The sequence below is a fragment of the Muscardinus avellanarius genome (genome assembly GCF_963383645.1).
Source record: "Muscardinus avellanarius genome assembly, chromosome: 2".
In the NCBI taxonomy this organism is placed as follows: Eukaryota; Metazoa; Chordata; class Mammalia; order Rodentia; family Gliridae; genus Muscardinus; species Muscardinus avellanarius.
The window spans coordinates 163082772-163102403 of NC_137787.1; positions in this window are offsets into that span (position 1 = coordinate 163082772).

Genomic DNA, 19632 nt, shown 5'->3' on the forward strand with positions numbered 1-19632 from the left:
TGCATAATTCACAATTGCCAAACTATAGGACCAACCAAGATGTCCATCAGTAGATGAATGGATTACAAAACTATGGAATACATACACAATGGAATTTTACTCAGCCATAAAGAAAAACACCATTATGTCATTTACAGGGAAATGGATGGAACTGAATAAAATTATGCTAAGTGACATTAGTCAGTCACAAACAATAAGAAGTTGGATTCTCTCCCTAATATGTGGAGCTAGGGAGAAAGTGAGTCATAGGAGGAACTTTAGATGAAGAAGGAGATTCTATAGATGAGAAAATAATAAGGTGACCTAACTGAGGGAATGGGAGGGTGGTAGAGGGAAATTCTCTAATGTGCATAATATACTTTAACAAACATATAAAAGTCAATTACTAAGCCAAATATGAAAAAAGGGAGGGGGAAGGGAAAGGGGAGGGAATTGTGTAATGAATAATTGAGTGATATGTGCATGTATGCCTCTACCTTCTTATACCTTATTAGGATGTATAACTACAATGTACCAATAAAAAATGTTAAGAAAAGAAAAAGACAATTATAACTTCAATGAGTTCCTTCTAATATATTACTATAAGAGCTCAAATTAAAAATATTTGTATTGCCAGTTATTGGTGAAAGCAATGGAGCATCTGAAACCCTAAATAAACTGATGCTGAGAACCTAAAATAAAACACATGAAAAGTAGCTTGGCACTTTCTAATTAAATTAACATGCACACATGTTAAGACCTAGAAATTCTATTTATAGATGTTTGAAAAGAATTAAAACAAATTCTCCTAACAACCACAAAAATGTCTGTAGCAGTTTCATTCACAACAACAAACAGCTGGGATACATGGCCATCAAAAAGTATCTGGTTAAACGAGTTCAGATATATTGTAAATAATACTCAGCAATAATACAATGTGAATCAACTTTTGCTCCAAGAATTCTGAATCTCAAAATAACCTTAATTATTGTTCCAAGAATGATTGAATCTCAAATTCATTGATGAGCAACAGTATCAATAAATTCTAGAAACATAAAAAAATTTTAGAAATGTACAAAATCGCAAAACATTCAAAAGACCCTATTAACATTAAATTCCAAATTAAGTAAGTATAATCTGTGGTGACAGAAATCAGACCAATAACAGATGCCAAGAGTTATAAAATATTCTTTAGTATAATTTAAATATTTGATATCTTATTTAATAAGTGTTTATGTGTGTATGTGTATTTGTCAATCTCATCAAACTCAACACTTTCAGTGGATCCATTTTACTATATCTAAGATTAATATTTTAAAAAGTGTCATATTTTTGTTGTTTCCAATGTAGGATAGAATTTACTCTGCCACCTACAAAAATAAATTGGCACATAATGATTAATACTATATATGTTAAGACCAGTAGAAATTGGATGTGCTCTCATATAGAAATTATCTGATTAATTTTTAAAAACAAGGAGAGAAACCAGTAAGAGAGTGGGAGACGGTAGGGAGAGAAAAATGGGTAGGGTAAAAGGAGATTGAGGAAGAAAACAGTCCAAATAAAGCTATATCCAAATGTGAGAGTACTATGAGCAATTTCACTAATTAGAGTGGAGAAGAGGAAAGCAGGGTGGGATTGAAGGGAAATATATCAAGTGATGTGTGCATGCATATTTGTATACCTTTGAGCCTCACTAGGATGTATAATTACAATGCACCAATAAAATTATAAAAATCTAAGGGTACCAGGGTCTACTAATTATTTTGTCTTAAGTGTTCTGGGTATAAGTTTAAAATTTTCTCAGCCAGGTATAATATCAAGCCAGCTTTTAGTTCTACTAGTACTGTATTAAAATTGGCCAAGTTACATTTAGCTATAATTGGGGATAACATATTTGTTTACATATTTTTAAAACATACACTTAAATTATTTAAAAAAATAAATCTAAACTAGATTTCTATAAAAATGTATTTACTAAGACTGATAATTATGTACAAAAGTATGTTACATGTTTTTAATGAGTCACAATTTTGTTTCTTTTTTTAATCAATGAAATAGATAATAAAAAAACAATACAGAAAATCAAAAAAAAATTTTTTTAATTTATTTTTTATTGGTGCAATGTATTCATACATCATAGTGGTATAAAGAAAATACTTTTGTAGACATACATGCACATCTCGCCCAGTTAGCCCCTACCACGATCCCCACCCCATTCCCTCCCCATCCCTCCTTCCCACACTTGGCTTACTGGTTGACATCTAGTATTATAGCAATTTATACAATATTAACATTGATAATCTCACATAACAGTTTCATTTGTCTGGTACCAAACTTTTGATGACTTAAAGATAACATTTCAATATTTAACACTGCAACACATAGGCACAGACAAACATTTCCTCAACAAGACCCCAAAGGCACAACAAATTAAAAGGAGAATCAATACATGGGATTGCATGAAACTGAAGAGCTTCTGTTCAGCAAAGGAAACTATCAAGAACCTCAATCGAGAGCCAACAGAATGGGAGAAGATTTTTGCCACCTACACCACTGATAGAGGACTAATATCTAGAATATACAGAGAACTCAAGAAACTCAACACTAAGAAAACAAAGCATCCAATAACAAAATGGGCAAATGAACTAAATAGACACTTCACAAAAGAAGAAATTCAAATGGCCAATAAATGCATGAAAAAATGCTCAACATCACTGGCAATCAGAGAGATGCAAATCAAAACTACCCTGAGATTTCACCTAACTCCAACTAGAATGGCCATCATTCAAAACACAAACAACAACAGATGCTGGCGAGGATGTGGAGAAGTGGGAACTCTAAGACATTGTTGGTGGGATTGCAAATTAGTGCAACCACTTTGGAAAACAGTATGGAGAATCCTCAGAAGAATGGGAACAAATCTTCCATTTGATCTAGCAATACCACTGTTGGGTATCTACCCAAAAGAAAAGAAACCAAACTACCAAACTAATGCATGTGTATCTATGTTCATAGCTGCACAATTCACCATAGCCAAACTATGGAACAATTTTGTTTCTAAATTGTACTGTACTTTTACTTTGCTCTTTGAAAATTTGATTCTCCCGTGTCAGGCATGGTGGCGCACGCTTTTAATTCCTGAGCTTGGGAGGCGGAGACAGGAGGATTCGCTGGTTCGGAGCTAGCCTTGCTCACTTAAGAGACCCTGGTTCCAAATAAAAATATAAAATGGATCTGGAAGTGTAGCCCGGAGGTAGAAGGGTTTCCAGGAACCCCATTACCACACACACACACACACACACACACACACACACACACACACACACACACAAATTGATTCTCAGTCTTTTATACTTTCTGTTTGATCCAAAGCAGAAATATTATCTTATGTAAATTTTATTTTTAGAGTTTTGTTTTCAAGAAGAAAGTGAACGTGATTTTTTCAGTACTCATTTTCTTTGCAGGTATTAGTATGATTTTTTTTTACCTTGATCATTAAGTATCTTAATAATAGGAGGATCTCTGAGTAGATAGAAAGGGTTCATGTTCTTTAAAGTCAGACCCCTTCAAAGCGGCTGTTTTACTCTAAAGAGCAGAAATATTAATATGTTAGATGATAGATTAGGAAGATAGATAGGCATAAATGCTAATAGATCTAGCCAACTGATAAATTATTAAAAGCTTACTGTTATATTTTATTTTAAAATACAAATTTCCTACAGTACAAATATCAATTCCAGAACAAACCATTACAAAATTAGGAAACAGTGTTTGAAGAACACATTAAACACATAAAGCACATGGTGTGTGCCTGTAATCCCAGTACTAGGGAGGCTGAGATATGAGAACTGAAGATTCAAAAACAGCCTCAACAACATAGTGAGACTCTGTCAAAAAATAATAAAAAAATATGAAGAACTGGGGCTTTACCTCAAAGGTGGAATGTTCCTTAGTTCAATCCCCATTACCTCCCCCACAAAAAAAAAGTTTATTAGTTTCAATAGAAGTTTAAACTCCTCAATGTTTAGCCACTCCTTTAAAATAGTTTATTTCTACAATGCATTCCTTATGTTATAGGTTATTATATATATTTGAAAAAATATGATCACAAACACAGCCCCAACAAACTACTTCAAATTTCTTCGATGTCCAAAATGAAAGGGCAGGAGGAATATGAGGTAAAGAAACAGAATGAAGAACACATGGAAAGTGTGTTGTGGGAGGTTTAACATGGTATGATTAATGTCTAGGCATAAATAAGATATTCTGTAGACTTATTTTCATAATGTAGCATTTCTGATGTAAATAGTTTACCATAATAAATGTCAGATAACATCAGGTCTGTGTGGGAAGGAGTTACACTTGTGTCTAAAATGAGGTATATTTCATAATAAGGGACAGTGAGAGATGCCTTATGCTCCATGCTTTGAATTTGAAGTTCCATCTGTTTTAACTAGTTAATCCCCTCCAAAGTCGCATGATGATTTGTAAGGATGTAATAAGCACCTTACTGCTAGTCTACGAGAGATTCCAAGCCATCAAATTCAATAAGTATTTAATGCAAAGGTATTACAAAGACATATGCATACTGTATTAGAAGGCACAAAATTGAGTCTAAATTCTCAGTTAATATGCCACACATCAGCAATTAAGCCAGATATTTACTGTAATCATAGCTGGCTACTTATATTAAATGACACTCTGTAAAGCAAAATTTGGGGCAAGCTTTCCAAAACTATTAAGACTTTTAAGTTGGTGACACCAAGAAATGAAAACAAGAGTTGATGACGCCGTGCACAGTATTTTATGCTGAGTATCCATGAAGCCAACCCTAACTGTAGAGCTCTACTTTAGGTGTGCCAGTAAACCAAAGCTACAGTGTCAAATCCAAGATGTACCATCTAACTTTAGAAAGGGTTTTTAAATATTAAATAATTAAAACCTTTATTTATTTATTTATTTATTTATTTATTTATTTATTGTGGTACTAGGAATTGGAGCCAGGGGTATTTTTAAAACAGATTCTCACTAAGTTGAAGAGTGCTAGCTTTGAACTTGCCATATTCCTTTACCAGTCTCCCAAGTACTGGGATTACATGTATATACAAACACACTCAGAAAAACCCTCAATTTTAATTATAATTTTAAAATAAAAAGAGCCTCATTTATATAAATTTAAAGTGAACTGTTAAAATACGTTTTGAAATTACTTGTACATGGAATTCATCATAATTTTATTTTTAAAATAGATACCATAAATATATTTGTAGTATTATCTTACCCTTTTCTGTCTTTTTTATCCTAATTGTTTTTCAAACTCGATAAAAGTCACACATATGTTTGCATAATTCCATACCCTTACACATCTTTAAGTGATGGATATATTATTGGTAGAAGAGATTTGAATTAGCCACTGTGTTTCCTTAGTGCTCTGTGTATTTTAACAATGTTTAGGTTCTTATTACACTTCATGTATTGTGAAACATGGGAGGTAAACTTCACTGTTAGATTGCTTGGGTTACAGTTTTAACATGGACAGAACCAATATATCTGGACAAACCACTTGTTTTCTCTATTTTTTGCTAATTAAGTATTCTTTATTACAGTGTTTATTGAAATAAGTATATATAATGTCAAGTATAATAACATTATAAAAATTAATTTTAAAAAAGTATGTAAAACTACAAATAAAGCTTTAGTGTAACATGTAAACACTAAAGACTAGCTTTATGGGAGTTTCATTTTTTTATTTTTTTTCTGGTACTCCTGGGCAATAAAATATTATCTTCTTCCACTGCACATGAAAAAATTATAGAGGCCAATAACAAGAGAAGATGAGTGGAAGAGAATGAAAAAAATGATGAGGCAATGAGTAAATTTTAAGGGTCTATGTTGGTTTGAAGAATTCTCAGAGTAAATTTCATTTTCATTTACCATAAAAATATGATACTGGACAGGTCTGAGAATATTATGTGACTAAAATAGGTTCAGAAAAACTCAGGTTTTTATTTTAAATTTGCTTCAGGGGTATAATTGAAAGATTTGTATGAATCAGGTTAGACTTAGAGCTAATCCTGCTCCTTAAAAAAAAATCAATCAATAAATAGACAGTTGAACTAAATAGGCAATTCACAAAAGAAGAGGTAAAAATGGTTAACAAACACATGAAAAAAAAATGCTCAACATCATTAACAATAAGGAAGATACAAATAAAAACTACACTGAGATTCCATGTAACCCCAATTAAAATGGCAATCATCAAAAAGTCAAACCACAATAAATTCTAGTGAAGATGCAGAAAAATGGAGACTCTTCAACATTGTTGGTAAGATTAAATGTGAGTATAGTACCTATAGAGATCAGTGTGTAGACTTCACAGAAAATTGGGAATGGATCCAACCATATGATCCTCAGGCGGAGGTATCTTTCCAAAGAGATTGATATAAAGATATCATAATAACATTGTAGTAATATATGCATATCTATGTTAAAGCAGCACCACAATTCACAATAGCAAATTATGGAACCAATCTACGTGTCAAAAAATGGATGGATAGAATACAAAATTATGAATTATCCACACAGTGGAATTCTGCTCAGCCATAAAGAACAAAATTATGTCATTTGCAGAAAAATGGATGGACCTGGAAAACATTATGTTAATTGAGATTAGCCAGTCACAGAATGTGAAGGGTCATATATTTTCCCTCATCCACAGAAGCTAGGGAGTAATTGGGATATCAGAGGGTTTTCAAATAATGGAGGAGAGACTACAGCGCAGCCAGGGAAGTGGTCTAGGGGAAGAGGAAAAGAGGGAGAATCAACGAAGAAATGATTACACTGCCATTATATACATATGAAAAGATACCAATGTCAATCTCATATATCCTCTATGGGGAAGTGAAGAAAATGGGAAGGGAGCTGGAGGAAAAACCATCAAGTGCTGTGTGAATGTATGTCACTATTTCAATGAACCACATTATGATTTGAGATGATAATTCATTAATAATAATATTTTAAAAATAGATGATCTCAGAATACAGATACAGCCTGTGGGTAGTATCTTATAATCAGCCCTTTCTGTCTCTGAAGGTCTCTGTTCAGGGAATCAAACACTAACCAAAAAGATCTTTAAAATCCCAGAACATTCTGAAAGAAAATCTTGACAGTTTTGCCTCCACACCCTCTTCAAAATGAACTTAAAAAAGTTATGTGTAGCGACTGTACTACAGCTGTCCCCATGGCAAAGATACCTAGTCTATTCAGAATTTAGTCTCTCCAGGGGAGCTATGCAATTAGGCCTAGGATGACTGCATAGGTTGATACCAAATAGGTGCACACATTTTTTCCTTGTCATTATTTCATAAACGATATAATGAAACAACCACTTGCTGATCACTTGCATCATGTTAGTTACTATAGCTAATGTAAAGTTGCTTTAAAATATAAAAGAAGATGGGTATTCTATATATAACAGACTGGAACATCCTCAGATTTGGGTATCTGCAGGGAGTCTCTGAACCAATCCCATGTATATACTTTGGAAAAATGCATATTTTTCTTAAATGAGCTGTGTTTCTCACATTCAACCTTGTACTCCTCTAACTACCTTTCTGCTTTCCAATGCTCAGTTGTACTGCTCAGCTATCCAGTATTCTTCCTGTTTTTAGTTTTATCAATTTTCATCTTGAAATGATAGCCAATTAATTTACAATGTTTAAGATTTTTTTCATTGTTCAGTTTTGTCATAGTACTGAAACTAGGTTTTCTCATACCCTCAGTAATTGTCTATCTACCTGTTGGTGGAAGATCCATAATCTACATGCTACAGCAAAGACTACACTTGAGTCGGTTTGAATCGAGTTAACCCAAATTTTTGGATATTGCTGAATATGAACAACCTCTTGTTTTAGTTATCCACCACTAAGAAACAAATGTGAAAAGTTAGTGCCTTAAAGTAACAATAATTATTATCTATTTTGAGGTTCTCATTGAGTGTTTCATAGTGTCTCCCATACAACAGTAGTCAAATAACATCATGATCTCCAGATATGAGGTGTCTACTGAATGAAATGTCCAATATAAAGATTTTCACTCATGTATTTGATGGCTTCATGCTTTTGTAAATCTCAGTATTTTATTTTTACTCCCCAAAGCATAGTTGAGCTTTTAACAGTATAATAATTAAGGATACTCACATTTCTTACAAGGTATGTCTCTTCCAAATAAAAATATTGTAAGGGAGCCAGGAGGGAGGTAGCAGTCTACTTGATGTTGGGTTTAGAAATGGTCAGGGTCATTTCCACCATATTAGATTGTTCATGGCAGTTACATATCAGGCCAGATCATCAGAGAGGAACAACAAATGCCCCAATTTAATGGAGAAACACCATGCATATACTGGAAGTCAGGAATGAATTTCCTTGTTGGAAAGAAAATACCACAGCTCATATCTGAGGTGGCCACAACCTTTTTTCCCCTACTTCATTATTCCCTTCTCTCTCCAACTATTTAAGGACCATCCACTTTATTCCACAAAATGCATTAAGCATTAACTCATTTTCCCTTTCTTATTTATATATTTTCACTCCTATATGTGGTACATGTTTTAATCTTTTTACATGTTACCAACTATTTCCAGTTTTCCATTAGAAAATATATTTTCCTATGAATGCTTTAAGATTAAAAAACAGTATAGATTATATTCCCATAAGTTATATATAGCTAGGAACTTATTTACTTGTTACAGAATTTTAATTTTCTTTCTTTTTTATTACAGTACTGGGGGTAAAATTAAGGGGATTTCTATCTCCGAGCAACACCCCCAGAACTATTTTTTCTTTATTTTGAAACAGGGTCTAACTGAGTTGCAAAGGCCCTCACTAAGTAGTAGCTGAGGCTGTCCATGAACCATGCTCTTCCTGTCTCAGTTTCCCAATTGCTGGGATTACAAGCATTTGCCACCATTCCTGGCTAGAAATTTAATTTTCTTTCAACAATATTTTGTTTTTCTAAATTCAATGTAAGTATATGTGTCAGTGAGTCTTCCATTAGTAACAAATGCCTGAAATAAATCAGATTAAAATGAGAAAAGCTAGGAGTGATGTTGTATACCTATAATTCAAGTATGTGGGAGGCTGAGACAGGAGGATCACAGGTTCAAGACAAGCCTTAGCAACTTAGCAGAGGCCCTCCACAACTTAGTAAACCCTATTCAAAATAAAAAATAAAATATCACTGGTAGTCTAGCTCAGAGGTAGAATTTCCCTTGGTTTAATGCCTAGTACCACCAAAGAAGAGAGAGGGGGGGAGGGAAGGGAAGGGAAGGGAAGGGAAGAGAAGAGAAGAGAAGAGAAGAGAAGAGAAGAGAAGAGAAGAGAAGAGAAGAGAAGAGAAGAGAAGAGATTTAGCGTACAGTTTGTGTGGTCCTGTCTCTGGTCAGTTGACCCTTTGCCTTAGGCTACTGGTGAGGGAGAACACTATATTTATACCACATTGCAGAGGAAGGTGCTCACCTTGTGACAGCAGGGAAGTAAAAAGAGAAAGGAATAGGGGAAAAAGGCATCCCAATATCTCCTTTAAAGGCATCTTCCCAGTAGTTTAATTACTTTCTACTAGGCCTCACTTCCTAAAGATTTCACCACTTCCTAGTAGCATCAAAGTCTTGGAGCCAACCCTTCAAAATATGGGCCTTTGGGAAGCACTTAAAATCCAAATTATAGCACCTTGTTACCAGAGAGACATGAAAGAACTCCTCATTATTTTACTTCCTACCTCACACAATGTTCAATACATTTCTATAACTGGAAATTCCAAAAAGAATGGATGTTGTCAAAACATACGAAATATCTTGGTTTGTTTTCTTCATATCCTATAAACACTTATTATGATCACTTTGAAGGATTATATATTTAAAAATTTTAAATCTAAAAACACTGACTTCAGAGGTAAAGAGGCAGTGTCGGCGTCACTCCCACCATCACATGATTGATAATAAATAAAATCTATGTGTGTTGGAACCATGAGAGATTCTTGTGAGAATCACATCATGATTCTAAGTCACCTTGGAAATATATCGAGCTATGTTAAGAGGAAAAAGAAGTCTAATAGCACATTTTGTCAATACTAAAATGTGTGTGCCTGTGATAATGGGTGCCAGTATTTTCTGACAGCTCTTCCGGAAATTCTTTTTTCTTGCATCACTTTTGTTCCTTTGATATCCAGCTATATATAACTCACACTATTTTCTGATCCATCAGCAGAAGCATTCAAGTACCAACAGTAGAAATGTTAATGCAGGCAGTGAAAAGGGTCTGATTGTTTTCATCTCCAAATTCTGTTATTTAGTATGAAATGTACAATATGTGGTCATAATTCTTCCTCTCATACACATTTGCAAAAATAAAAAGGTATGTTCTTCTTTGATCTGCAAAAAAAAAGTAGGAAAGAGTTTATCTTCTTCAACAGACTTTTTTCTTTAGAGAAATTAACATAGGTATGGATTTGCTTCAGTTGAATACCCTCCCTTTAATGCACAAAATCAGACATGCAGGGTACTAGGCACTTACATTTAATCAGAGGAGAGTGTTTGAGATGTCTCAGATTCTCCTCAAAGAAACCATTAAGTCATATTTATAATTGCTGAGGATTAATGTTTAAACTAAATTTTCAGATATATTTCCACAATTTAACATTATGCATCTACAATATTTAGTTTTAAGTTGTAAGGTAAAATAATAAGAGAATAAAATTTAGTGAAAAACTAGTTTAAAAAGTTGAAACTGGAAAAATTGAGAGTAACATTGCTTTTAAGACTGTCAGATACAATTATGTTGTAAAGTGGCATTTATTTTGCTTGTAAACAATTTCTCACTTTTAAACAAAAATTAGGTAGATTTATTAAAATTTTAGCACATGAATAAAATTTACTTGAAGTAACAAGATTCAAATGCAGAAAAATATGATCATGCTACATAAAACCTGAGCATCTTAAGTGTAGTCACTTTGCAACATTTATCAACATAGTAAAATTCAGTTTATAATTTCTGATTCTATAGCTTTTTAGATATTGGTCATATCTTTAAAGACTGTAGTTCAAAGTTTCAAGAAAAAATATATCTGATTATTTTAACTTTGTGCCGCATATAAAATCTAAGAATTTGAAGAAATTCAAAAGGTTTTTCATCCCCGAATGTAATCTCTATTAAATTGGCACTCAAAGTCCTCATTCTTTATTATTTGTCTGTGACCAGCTGTACACTTAAAATTGGGTTGTAGATACTCCAGTATATATCTAATAGTTAATCATAGTGTAAAAGAAGGACTTCGCAAATATGGCACCTATTTCTAAAAACATCAATATAATTGAAATCTGAAAAATAATATTCATCTAAGTTAACTTTAACGTTACTAGATTAAGCAAATAAAAATGCAATTCTCCCAATGAAAATTCAATTTCAGATAAATAATTAATAATTTATATAAATGTCTCTTGCAATATGTACAACACATGTAACCCTAAAAGTGGCTATTTATTTGAAATAAAAATTTCACTGGTAATTCTCAATTTTACCTGCAACCATAATTAAAATATTAATGGAAACAAAAATATATTAACAGAAGCAAGCACTTTATGAAATTTAATGATTAAACAAAACATTTCAATAATATTTTCTCTTAGGTTAATATACTTCCAGAATTTCTATTTACTGTTATTGAAAGAGGATTTTGGGAAGAAATATTTGAGAAGTTTTTACATATATACCAAAGCATTAAATGTGCAAGTTTTACAACATGGCAACCTGATAGAATATGGAGAGAAAACCATATTCTATCAACCTGAAACTGTTGGCAAATTTGTCATTCTTTGGAATAATCAAATATGACAGAGGTAAAAATAAGTCATAAGTCACCATTTAGCTTAGTTTTTGCATTTGGTTGAAAAAGTCTTTATTCTTAAAGTTATGCATTGTTAGAACTCTCACTACCTTGAGATCCCAATACTTTGAGAAGATCAAGTTTCTTCTGGATCACTCATATACATTACAACCAAAAGTCAGATCTGCCTAATTTTCTGGTCATCTCTTTCAGGTGCCAGACTTGAAAATGAAGAACTCTACTCATTACCCATCTCTCCATTGTTCAAGTATACCCCAGCAATTTAAGTCTTCTGAGCAGATACAAGCCATTCTTGATGTACCATGTCCAAATTCCTAACCAAAAGAATCAAATAGCTGTAGTTCCATTACACTGAATTTTGTAGTTGTTTGTAACTAAGCAATGGATAACTGGAATTACATATAATTTCCGTTTAAAAATATAATTTCAGTTTAAAATGTTAAATGTTGCTAATATTGTACCAACAATATATTTATTTATTCAGAAATAGATAAAGGAATATGGCTAACTGAATTTAAACTGATTAAAATGTAAGTGCATATAAACAACCTGTATCTCCTACAAAAATGTACCTTCTGGTTCAGTAATTCAAAGTTGAGAATGTGCTACTTCATTTCTCCTAAACCCCTCCATGTTGCTGATACTGCTGGCCCATAGACTGGCTTTTCAACAGCATAGCTCTACTTCACTTTCCTCATTTAAATTTGAGAAATTGGAATTTGAAATGATTAGAGTTGTCTAAGGCTGACAGATAAGAACTGATATGCCAAGCCATACTCCTTAGCAGAAGACATGGCCCTATGGTATGAATTATATGTAATAATATATAAGTAATCTCACTTTTCCCTTCCTACAATCCTTCAAGAAAAATAATCTTATCCTCTAATTGGAAATTGGAATTCAGGAGATGCAGACAAATCCTATCTAATCCACCTTGAACTTTTGAAAAAAAAATCTCTGCGAAGGGGGACTGCTCCTGCCGCACATGCTTAAGAATTCTGGAAAACATACCATATGGGAAAGGTGTTCAGGAGAGAACCAAGATGGCAGTCGTGGCAGCAGCGATAGTGGTGACCAGTATTTGGAGGGGCAGACAGATCCAGTCCCATCCACCTTGAACATTTGAGGAACTATCCCAAAAAGTAGACTGCTCCTGCCACACATGCTCAGGAATTCTGGACAACATGCAAAGTGGTAAAAGGGTTTGGGGGATATTAGAGGGAGCCCGCATAGCTGGGATGGGCTGCCACACTACATGTTCTGGAAGACATCAGCCCTCATGGCCACCGAGCTTCTCTGCGCAGAGTGGGAGGCCAAGGTGCACATGGAGCAGCAGAACCTGCTCTCCGAAGTGAAGGGAAGACAAAATTCATTGGCACTAGGTATTTTGGGTCCAGCTTTTGCAAAAGACATGTACTGCTTTCTCATATTTTAAAAAAATAGGTCTTGGGAAGTGTATCCCGGGGGTAGAAGTGTTTCCAGGAACCCCAGTACCATCAAAAAAAAAAAAAAATGGAAGAAAAAAGAGAACATCTGTAAATGACCTGCTCATAATGACAGAGACCAGAGCCCAGTGTACAGCAAGGCCGGTGCCCAGGCCTCTGAGGCCAGGCTAGGAGCCTGCCGGGCATGGAGGCCAGTGCAGGGGCCAGTGAGCCCAAGATAGGAGCCTGCAGTGAGGCAAGGCTGGTGCCCGAGCCTCCGAGCCCAGGACCAGATCCTGCAGAAGGATGAGGCCAGTGCCGGGGCCAGAGAGGCCAGGATTGGAGCCTGCAGTGAGGCAAGGCCAGTGCTGGGGCCTCTGAGGCCGGGACTGGAGCCTGACTAGGGGTGAGGCTGGTGCCAAGTCCAGTGAGGCCTGGATCAGAACCTGCCATGAGGCAAGGCCAGTGCTGGGGCCTTCAAGGTTGGGATCGGATCCTGCCATGTGGCAAGAACTTTGTTGGGGTTAGAAAGGCCGGGACCATAGATTGCCAAGCGGTGTAGCTGTTGCTGGAGCCAGTGAGGCCAGGATAGGAGCCTGCCTTAAGGCAAGGCAGTGCTGGGGCCTCTGAGGCTGGGATCTCAGCCTGCCTTGAGACAAGGTCTCTGCTGGAGCCAGGGAGGCCGGGATCAGAGTTTTCTGGGTGGCCAGGCTGGTGCCGGGGCCTTCAATAGTGGGATTGGAACCTGAAATGCAGCATACAAAGAGAAATATCACCAAGTAGGGATCTTTAAGTGAATTGTTGTAGCATTCTTCTCCATTTTGATCATAAAATATCCAGTGAAATGTCCAATGTCACTAACAACTTTACTCTTATGTATTTGGGAGAAAGAGGAAGGATAGCAGGATGGGGTTAGAGGGAATGACATCAAAAGATGTTGTGTTCATGTATGAATTAATCATTTTAATCTCACTGTAAAATATAATTTTATTTAACCAATAAATTCTAAACATTTTAATCATCACTTTTGATCCCCAAATGGCAGTCTTCCTGTTTTTTTGGTTTTTTTTTTTTTGCGGTACTGGGGATGGAACCCAGGGACATTCTACCTGAGAGCTATACCACCAGCCCTATATTTTATTCTTTATTTTGAAACAGGGTCTCACTGAATTGCAAAAGGCCTCCCTGAGTAGCTGAGCCTGTCTTCAAACTGCGATCCTACTGTCTCAGTCTCTCAAATGCTGGGATAATAAATGTGCACTACCTCACCTGTCTGGGAAACATTCTGCCTCTGAACTACACACTCAGCCCTATTTTTAAGTTTTTATTTTGTAACTGTCTCACTAAGTTGATGAGAAATCTCACTACTCTCTGAGGATGTGATCCTTCTATCTCAGCCTCTCAAGTATTGTAATTACAAGTATGTACCACCATACCCATCTTTGTCTTTACTATTTATATAGATGAGCAAAACTTCCTGTGAATCCTCTGTAAATATGCAATTAAATAAATCTATTGAGTAGTCTGAGTCAGATAACCAGTATCCGGAAGATATAATAAAAAATATTTTCATGTGACTTCCTCTCATTTTGAAATCCCAAAATTTGATAGATTTTCTGGCCAACAAGAAAATGACCTTACTGACAGCTGAGATATTAGTTCCCACAGAAATCCAGATGTGATTACACCAGAATCAAAACAAAAACACAAAATCACTAGAGAAAGAAAAATAAAAACAAGATAAACAAAGTTTAAAAGTTAGTGTTATACTATCACTTCAGATTCAGTCTGGAGTGTAAGAAAATGTATTAAGCAACATGATCTAAATGATTATCAGATCTATTTTTTTAGTCATATTACTGGGACCAACTCTTAAAACATTAAATTGTAACTTCTTCAAATTTAGACAAAACTCATAAAATGCATATGTCATGAGTATATATCACAATTTGTATTTGAATTATTGATAGTGAATTATCCAAAGATCAAAGTTATTTTAAAAACTTCTAAGAAACTCTTTATTTAAATGTACTTTAGTGAAGAAATAAGAGGATAAATTGTAGTGCTAGTTAAACAACTTGTTAATATTCAATAGAATATTTGTCATGGTGATAGTGATCCTATTAGGATGCATCCTAATAGTGATCTTCTGGATCCTATTTAGCTATGTCTATATATAATATATAAGGGATCAACTATGTTTCTGAATAATTTTATCAATAATTTATGAAAATAAAATTGTAGGAAGAGGCAAGCCAACTTTATAAGAAATTATAATAAAATATAAACGGGTAAACTATTTTATTCCAAGTAAATTTTGGCACAAACATCTTTAAATATGAGTTAGCCAAGCACAGAAAGAGATGGGACATATATTTTCTCTAACTTGCCCAAACTAGGGACTATTAGGAATACCAGAGGGAATCCAGATAATGGGCAGGAAACCTCAGCAAAGCTGAAATGGAAGGGTAGGAGACAAAAAAAGCTGAGGTTGATCAAAGGAGGAGCTACATCTGAATATGTGTAAAAATATGAATGTGGCATGGTTATCCTGGACACTCATTGTTGGGAGGGGGGAAGGTGAAGTGGGGGTGGGTGGGAGAGGGAACCAAGCACAGTCTGGATGTATGCTATTTTTAATATGATCCACATAAAAGTAAAAAAATAATAAATGAATAAATATTATTATAAACTCTGCAGAAAATGGAATGACTTATTGAACAATTAAGTTCCTCTATCTAAATAGCCAGGAGAAAGAGAATAATGTTTTTTGTCTTAACCCATTTATTATATAATTTAGAGAATTATATGATTAATTTCTTCATCTTGACTAATACCATGTGGTTAAGTTTTGGTTTTGCAACCATCTTCTGACACATTTAATAATTTTTAAATGTCTTCATTTTTTCTCTTTATTTTTAAAATTAAAAGATAAAATATCTTGAATTCTGAACTGTAAGCAGTGAAATCTAAAGGCAGAATATAATTCAGATCTGAAAGATGGTGTAATTTTGACAACATCCCAAGGAAACGAAAAAATGATATTTTTCTCATTGTATCTTATTTCTAAGTTATTCTATCATCGTTCTAGTCCATGTTTTACTTCAAAATTTTAGTATAATTTGGAAATAATGGAAGAACACGTTTGAATAATAATAAAATATTCCCTAGAAAGATAATAAAATTTTGCATTAAAATATAAGATAGCAAAGCTATATCTATTTTGTTTTAGATTTACAAAAGGATGCAATGAATTTATATTCTAAAGCAAAGATAAAATTTTATTCAACTGAAAATTACAAGCTGGGTATGATAATCCAACTACTGGAAAGCTGAAATACAGAGATCACAGGTTCAAGGCCAGCCTCAAAACCATATCAAATCCTTCAGCAACTCAGTGAGAACCTGTTTCAAAATAAAAATAATGAGGTTATATCAGAAGTAGAGTGCCTCTGTTTTCACTCACCAGTAAAAAAAAAAAAAAAAAAAAAAAAAAAAAAAAAAAAAAACTGCATGCATTTTTCTTCAGGTTCTTCAGAAAATGGCTAAGAAGAAGATTGATTCTATAAGATAATCAATTTCTACATAGAACGAGAAATTCTCAAAAAGAAATGCAAAAATTAAAATTGATTTCAATGGTCCCTGATGGTATTCCTGTTGGAGAGATATGGTCCTTGCATGATGAGACGGAAATAAATCAGAATTTGTTTCATAGTCATGTTAAAAAAGACAAGGAGCAGAGTCTATAATGTTAAAAATCTATATGGAACAATATACTAATTACATGTAAGTAAAGTTTATTTTATGAATATGATTACATACAAAAATAAAAATACTTATACTAAGCTTAACTCTCATTTTTCATTATTAAATAACAATATAATTTTTAAAAATTAGTCTAAATTTCTAATTTGGTTGTTAATGCAATGATGATATTGAGCAAAAAACGTGTAATTTTAGTTGTCTAACCTTATTTAAAGGTGATGGAGAAAGCTCTTTGAAATGATTTTCATGGTCTCTCATGCTCTCAAAGTGGTCCATGTTCTCCCTTGAATGTATATTCCCACTTTCTCTATATAAAATCTCTGTCTTTGTCTCTGATTTGTGCACACTGAAATACTTTTTGCTATGGAAGCCAAGAACCCAGAGGGTCTTAAGGTGAGTTCCCATCCCCAAACCTGGGAATGCTTCAGGATTAGTCATGGCATTTTTATGTTTTCCATTGACATAAAAATTTGGTGACCATGAAGAGAATTCAGAGTCAACAACATTGAACATCAAAGAATGATGGTTCTACAGAAAAAAAATCTGACCTCCGTATGACTCCTTTAGATCAGTCAGGATGAAACTTCTGGTCTCTGGATAGGCAGGGCTGATACTTCTTGTCAGCTCACAAGCAGCTAGAAAAGACTGAAATTCATCCTTCATCAACCCTTAAGATGATTCTATCATATTAATGTTCTAAAATCTAAGAAGGGACAGAATAGGATAGAAGAAATAAAATATTAGGTAGAAAGAAATGAATTGGGAAGAAAAAGAAAATTATAGTTTTAAAATTTAGAAATTTTATAATTTTTAACTTCATCTTACAGAACCTGATATTTCTTAGACAAAAGCCCTTAATGGGCCATTATTTTGATTATAATACCATACATTGCCTGCCTTTTTCTTAGGCAAAGGTCTTCAATAGGCCTGGACTATACACATTTAATAATAGTAGCCCATCTAGTTGTCATTTAATTGGGTTCTCAGTAGACTTGGAATTAATTTTTAATCATAATGCATGCCCTAGCTTCCCACCTAAAATTCATGAGGAAGTCACAAGTTTTCCAAACTCCACAACTCAAATTCTTGTGATTCTGAAGAAAAAGAAGAGGAAGAAGAAGAAGAAGAAGAAGAAGAAGAAGAAGAAGAAGAAGAAGAAGAAGAAGAAGAAGAAGAAGAGGAGGAGGAGGAAGAGGAGGAGGAGGAGGAGGAGGAGGAGGAGGAGGAGGAGGAGGAGGAGGAATCACCACAGAATTCTTATAATTGTCAAGCCCAGAAAATTAAAGATCCTGAAAATTTAAAAAAGGAGACTAGTTATCCCTTTACCCCATTTCTGGCATGTACCCCTAGTCACCCTCCTGCCTGGGTTTTCTATAAGAAAAGCAAAGATCTCAGGGCCTCTCATGCTCTTGAGATGGCCTGCATTGTGCCTTGGACTTGTATCTCTACTTTTCTTAAATAAAATCTCTGTCTTTTTCTCTAATAAAGAGTATTTAACTAATCAAAACAATGCAGACTATAACTAACCATATACAATTACTCTGCATTTTCTGACTCTCTAAAAATAGATATGTTGACATAATGATAGGCTAAAATGTTTAAAAATCAATTTAGATGGCAATAGAATAATTATTAAAAATTATAGCAATGTTTCTCAAAAATGGATTCTTTTTGTGTTTCCAATATTACAAATTGAAACTAATCCTTGTAAACGGCATTAATCATATTATGCATTATATTTGTTGTATTAAATCATAGCAACTTATTCCTTCATTTGAACTTCATAAAATCAGGTAGTTTCTCTTATTTTTAGTGCCTACCAATGAATATTAAGGTACAAGAGAGATAGGAATATATTTTTGACATTGCAAATAGGAGTTCTGAAAAGTTAATTAATTTATTTATTCAAAAATATTTATCAAGTGCCTATTCTGTTCCAGGCAGTCTTCCAGGCAAAGTCACTAAAATGTCAATAATTTTTCCATAGATCATTCAGTGGCCATGGATAATAAAACCTGCCTCTTGCTTTAATAGTTTAGTTTCTTCAAATGTCAACTTCTCTTTCCCTGGAATAGAATGTTAATCCTTTATTTAGACATGATTACATCCCAGATGAGTTGATATTTTGTAAATATCTCAGCTTGAGGGCCACTCTACTTTATCAGCCAAGGTTTTTTAAAGAAAAATATTCTGTATTCTTGACTGAGAATTTTTTCCTCTTTTGATAAGTTGTTTATATTCTATGGTTACTTTAATGTTTTTTTTTCTAGGAGTTTTTATGTGGACATCTGGAAATGAAAAATTTAGATAAATAACAAGATAGGAAGCTTTGATTCTAGCCACATATACTCTATTTATTATGCATTTTATTCTTTTTTAAGGAGTTCTTTTAAATGGGGACTTAGCCTTTCCATAAATGTTCTCAAAACAAGAATTTTCACTTTGACAATATAGTTTAATCACTTCATTTTACAGAATTATCATAAAGATTCAAATACTACCAAATATCTATGGCCAGAGTCCCTAGTAATCATTTCATATTTAAGTTAATGAAAATGTGTAG